The sequence below is a fragment of the Perna viridis genome, chromosome 8 (genome assembly GCF_037379345.1).
Source record: "Perna viridis isolate PV_CMFRI_1.1 ecotype Kerala chromosome 8, ASM3737934v1, whole genome shotgun sequence".
NCBI classification, from domain to species: domain Eukaryota; kingdom Metazoa; phylum Mollusca; class Bivalvia; order Mytilida; family Mytilidae; genus Perna; species Perna viridis.
The window spans coordinates 46,643,247-46,649,929 of NC_142452.1; positions in this window are offsets into that span (position 1 = coordinate 46,643,247).

Sequence of the window (6,683 nt, forward strand, 5' to 3'; positions counted from 1 at the left end):
GTAAATTGGAATCAAGCATTACAATTTCTCATTTTAAGAATGCAATAAAGGTGTATGTAAAATGGCATGCCCTTGATACCTACATTTATGCAACCATGTACAAGGCGTAAGCGACCAGAGAGCATCGTCAAGCATTCAGCCTTCAAAGCGAGGTGTGATTCTCATGGTTAATATATATTCAAATACATCACTTACGTAGATTTCAGTCATGATAGTAAGTCGACAGGATGACATATATAAACATACGTTTTTGTCTTGTAAGTGTTTCGCATCTACCATGGTGATATTGTTTTATTTTAACTTGGTATTCATAAATTTGTATGATATAAAATTTCAGACGTGGACAGCTACAAAATTTAAGTGTAAATGTTTGAAAGAATCAGACAAAATGGGAAAAAAATCAGAAACATGCATGTCAATACCCCAATGATCTGACAATGAAATATCACTCAAGGATACTTTCTCTATTTGCAAAGGCCATTATTTGATCTATGCATCACTGGATTTGCTCACAAGTTTTTCAATAGAATGTTTAAAAAAATAGGTTTTTATCAGAGTTATCTACACTTGAAATGTTGATTTTCAGTGAATTTCAATGAAATTGCAACTCAATGGACTAACATGATATGGAAAATCTTGTCTGTTTACCTTGATTCTGGTTGTGCAAGTAGTCAAATTACACTAACAAAATGATGTTTTTTTCATACCATGTTTCACCCACTGCCAAAGGCTTTCGAACTTTGACAAATTTAACTACTTGAAGACAAAATTGTATGGAACTGCAAGAGCTGCAATATCTGTATTAGCCCTGTCAAATGAGCACTATGATGTGGCTATCAACATACTAAAGGAGCGTTTTGGATTATCACAGTCAGTAGTAAACAAACATTATGTTAACTTGATTAACCTCTCACCAGCTTCAAATCAGACATCAAGCCTTCGGAAACTGTATGATGACATGGAGAAACATATTCGAAGTCGAAATCATTCCTTTCAATGATAAATCGGAACTACTAAAGGAAGTACTAATTCAGCTCAAAATTCAGAAAGGAAACAAAGAGAAGTGGAGAGTAAAGAAATAAAGAGAATTCATTAATACCTATGTTTTTGCAAGGGAAGCTATCGAGAGTCAATCAAAAGAAACAAAAGGCCACGATGAGCGAAATCATCACAGTAGACGATTCAACAACTTGAACACTAGACAGCAATCATCAGCAGAAGCACTGTTGACAATGAAAACCTCTCGTAAAACTGATGGTGGAAGGGGTTTATGCATATGCAGGTATTGTGGTGGTAGTCACTGGAGCGACGAATGTCAAAAATGTAAAACAGTCGAGGACAGTAAGAAGATATTAAACGGTAGTTGCTACATTTATTTAAAATCTGGTAATCTGAGTAGAGAATGTAGGATTGAGAAAGCATGTTTCTACTGTAAGAAGATTATCGAAGTCTGTGTTTGCAGAAATTTTATACCACAGAAGTTTCTCATTCACTGGATGAATCAAATGAAAGAAGTCAAACTGATAATGATGATGGTGTTACAGAAAATACTTGTTGTCTTCTGGAGTTATTGTACTGATGCAAAGAGCATGGTATTGAATACAGAGAGTAATGAATGCTGATGGATTCTGGATCTCAGTGAATTTATATAACTGAGAATTTAGGTAAGTAATTGAAATTAATGAAAAAGGCAACAGAATTTGGTGCCTTTTGTGGCACAAAGGCCAACAACTGTAAAGACTGCAAAAGTTTTATTGAAGGTTAAACTCAGGAATGATAGTTATATTCAGTTGGATGCAAACGTTGTTCCGAAGATTACAGGCCCGATACAAAGAAGACCTATAAAGATTTATATTGGGAAGAATATGAGATATTTATGGAAAAATGTTCAACTGGCAGATACTCTGCCAACAAGTCTAGAAAGTTCATCTATTGAAATTCTTGTGGGAAATAACTATTATTTTGGTATTTTCTTGCTAGAAAAAGTTAAAATTCAAAGTGGACTGTATTAACTTCGCGCAAAACTTGGCTATATTTTTACAAGAATATCTCAGTATTATATTGAACTTAATTGTAAACAAATGCTAGTAAGAGAAGCCTACTCCACAATGGATTTTTGTTCTCATTCAGCTGTTGACAAGTGTCTACCAAATAATCCTTCCATTGAAGATTTCTGGAACTTAGAGACTATTGGCATCATTGATTCTCCTTATACGTCAGATGATGAATGTGTTCTCAGAGACTTTAACCATTCTCTGAAATTTAGTGAGGGACGGTATCAAGTTACATGGCCATGGAAAGAAAAGGTTCCAGAACTTTCAGAAAATATAGAACTTGCATTTGGCAGACCCAAATTACTTGTACGAAAACTGAAAAACAAACCTGATGTTTTAGACAGGTATGTTGAAGTTATCCAAGATCAATGTAAGAAAGTCATCATTGACAAGGTAACAGAGAAGCTGGAATCAAACACTAAATCATGATATAATTGATTCAAGAAAGTGAACAATAAAAGTGAGTGTAAATGACAGTTTGCATCGAGGGACAGTTTTGCTTCAAGACCTATGTGGACTTTTTCTGAGGTGTAGATTGAACAAAATTACAGTTGTTGCTGACATAGAGAAGGCGTTTTCACAAGTAGGACTTCAAAAGAAAGGCAGAGAGATGCAACAAGGTTTTTGCTAGTTGGGGAATCCTAAAACCCCAAATGTAGATGACAATGTTCGAATTTGTAGGTTTTGTAGGATATATTTTGGAGTAATTTAAAGTCCCTTTCTATTAGCAGGAACAATTGACCATCATTTTAGCACTTATAAGAACTCTATTTCAGAAAGAATTACAAAGAATGTCTACGTGGACAATGTAATAACTGGGGGTGACAGAGTTGAAGAGGCAGTAACACACAATGTATAAGACTGCTAAACAAATATTCAGTGGTATGTCAGAGAAGTCATGGATCAAAATTAACACATGGCTCACTATCAAGTTGGACAAATTTTTATCGTGGCACGTGTTCTTTCGCGCAGAAAATATCTTTGATGCCATCACTATCAAAGAAGCCAGTATATGAATCAGCACCATTTACCTACACAGGAGTTGACTACTTTGGAACACTAAAAACAGATACAGAAAAAAGAAAGGTATATATTTGCTTGAATATGCTTAATGGTCAGAGCTGTTTACTTCCAGATAATGCAAGACATGTCTGCGGAACAATTTTTTCTTGGATTCAGAAGATTATTTTTTGATAATGGATCACAGTTCAATTTATCTGGTAATATCAGTGAGCAAATTTGGAAAGAAACAAGCGCAGATCCCAATGTACAAACTTATATTTCAAATGAAGGAATTCAGTGGCAGTATATTGTAGAATTAGCACCATGGATTTTAAGAACGTTTAGTTGGCATATTGGAGAGGAGTTTGAGAAAAACCATTTGAAAACTTCGTCTCACCATCGAACAATTAAGGACTCTTATACAAATATATAATCAGTTGTTATGTTGGAACAGATATAAATTCAACTATTACCTTGACATAAGCACATTTTCTAACATAAAAAATTAGAATTCCTGAATCAGAGGAGAATGAAAATAATTATCCAAACTATTTACCCCAGATAAGCAGTTCAAAGAAACCACTTTTGACATAGAATAAAATTGACAAAAACACTTAAACTCATTTTGGAAAGTTGGTAGGGATGGCCCCCTAGCTGCTGAGTCTCTCAGAAACAACTGCTGGCTCGAAACTCAAATGATGAAAGTTGTACTTTACCATAATGACAAACGTTGAATAGAAAACAATTTCACTGAAATATCTAAAGACTGACACACTTGATAAATTGATTCCAAATGGCTTCTACTACAAGCTGTGTTATGTACAAAACACAGAAAAAAATTAAGCACGTTGAATCAAAGGGTTCGGCGATCCCATCTTTGAAGAATTTCGTGATCTTTTCGTGGAGTAAAAATCGTAAAAGTAACAGCCGAACAGTAAAGTAAAAATGACCCTCCGTATAAAGTAATGCAAAAACATCGTGATGATGTACATGTATGCCTGCCGCGTGCGGTAGGCAATATTGTGTTGGCTTGCATACGACAGGGAATGTATATGTGGTATACAATTTCTATTTTCATAATATAATTTTATGTGAGATATGAACTGTTATGAATATGATCATATAACAGAAATGAGAGACAGCTATGATAAGAAAAAGACTTAAGAGGTACACATTCGTAGGCTATTAAGTAGTAGAGTTTTGTGTGATTCAACAGACTAATGTGGTAAATTTACTTGCTTCAAATCTTTTGGTTTTAAGTTAGTGTAATTGTATGTAAAAGTGTGGGAATGCATGGTACAAAATAAAATATCAAAATTGAAATTGCTGACTTTGTACCAATTTTTCCTGATTGACATTATATATTGCAAACTTTAGTTAACTTTGTTGGCATCTTATGGCAAAGAAAAAAAATTGTCTGTTAAATGTTACATTACCGAGCCAATATTTGTTTGCCTACCGTAGCACATTTATTATGGTATTTTTTGATAAAATGCCACTAAACTAGTTGAGCACTATTAAAGTTTTTTTGGTCAATATTTTCGTATTACGTATCAAATAAACCCGTTCGTTAGTCTCCTGTTCTGTTACGGTCATCCCGCCGATATTTTTACCTTGTAATTTCTCATAAATCATACATTTTACCCGTATGCTTCCCGCTTCAAATACCAAGCATTGATGAATGACTATTTTTCACATTAATTTCGTTGACTAACTTGAAAAGATAACTTTATTAAAGAAAAACATGCTGACCCGAATTTCCATCTTCAAACTTGGGATGACCGTAACGGCCGTTACGGTCATCCACTTTACCCCAGTGATATTGTAAATACGTTTACAGTGCAAATAAATTTGGAAACAGATCCCATGTTTGTCTGAATTCGCCACACAGGGAATGGACAAACGTTTGTTGGAAATATTTATTAAATTTGCGCAAAAACCTAGAACTACCTTTCCAAAATCGTTTGATCCGCGCTTGTCTTTACATGAAAATATAAGAAAAAAAGAGATGTATACATATAGGGTAACCACTATCTGAGTCTTTAGTACTCGTTCCTAATTATAATCTGTGTTTATCTGGAATTTATTTAGAACAAAATATGCAACTCTCCAACCATGCCGTATTTTTAAGCCGCTCATTTTATTCCAATTGTTGAAATAAATGTATTACATATGTAAATACATGTACATGAGTCCTACATTCGTACCACAATGCACTTTCTCGAAATTCCATACACAAACATTGCTCGACACTATCACTCACCCAAAAAAAGTCCTGTAAAATGATTACTTTTTAACTTTCTTTTAAATGATGTTCAAACTTGTCGGTTATCTTATATGGCAACATTATCTGGGTATATCCTTTTCTATTTAACAGATCTAGAACACCATAACATTTAAAATAACCCTAATATGAAGAGACTTTAAAAAAACTGTTCCACCTACTTCCTCCCACAATCAGTAGTAATGCTTTTAAACGGATTTGAAAAAAGGCGGACAACTTAGCGGTATGAATCGAATTGCATGTTTTCTGATTAAGGCAAATATGTAATAATAAAATATAAAATATTTAACAATTCTATTTTGTTATAATAAATGCCCATTCATAGCCTTCATCTGTGTTTTGCATGCTACATGTAATCTCTTACATGTACACTTACAGGCATATGTTAATAATCTGTTTAAAGCCATTCACTATATATGTACATACTTTGTGATGTGTGAATGCGCGAGGTCGAGATTAATGAACTTGTTGTGAAGTAAATGCAATATTTTTTTAACAAATGATATTGTTGTCTTTTGTTCGGGATGAGTTATAATTTATATTAGATTATTATTGTGACTTGTTTTAAAACTCATCATTTTGGACAACATATGTGCGTCGAGATTGCACAATGTTTGTTCGGGAAAGAGAATAATAATGGCGCACTATGTGTCAGCAGTGCATCGCTGCATCATTCTCTACAAGGACGTCCGTTCGAATGGGTAAATGAAACACGTATTTTTAAAAGTGACGTCAAGCATGGCTGAAGGAGGTCCATACAAAGCATAAGGTCCGTATAGTATTGTGTCTTACCACTGAATGTATCGACTACTGGATGATGCGAAAGAGTAATCAAAGGAACCAAGGTTATAGCGGTAATCAAAAGAATGTAATCCAGGGAAAAAGACCAGACATGGAAAACAGACACACACAACAAAGAACATAACGTAACTAAAATCATACATACAAAGTAACAAAAGTAAATGAGCAACTCGGACTCCACTAAAAACTGGGAGCATGGACCAGGTGCACTGGTAGGGTAAGCGTCTTCTGCTTTTCTAGAAACACCCGCCGAGTTGCTCATAAAAGGTCAAGTCCGGGGTAGACAAACGAGGAAAGGCAAACTATGACCCGTTGAATAAATCAGTTTTCATGGGGCTGATGGTTTCAATTTGGAATAAACCATCATATTTTAGCAAAATGAAAAGATTTTTTTAATGTAAAATCAAGATTGTTGGTAGCTCTTTTTGTGTTTTTGTACATAAGATGAAATAATAGAACATATATTATGGAGTTGTGAACATACTCAAAATTTGTTACAAGATATTGAAAACTGGTTTTTGTCTGGTGGTATAAGTTTGGCT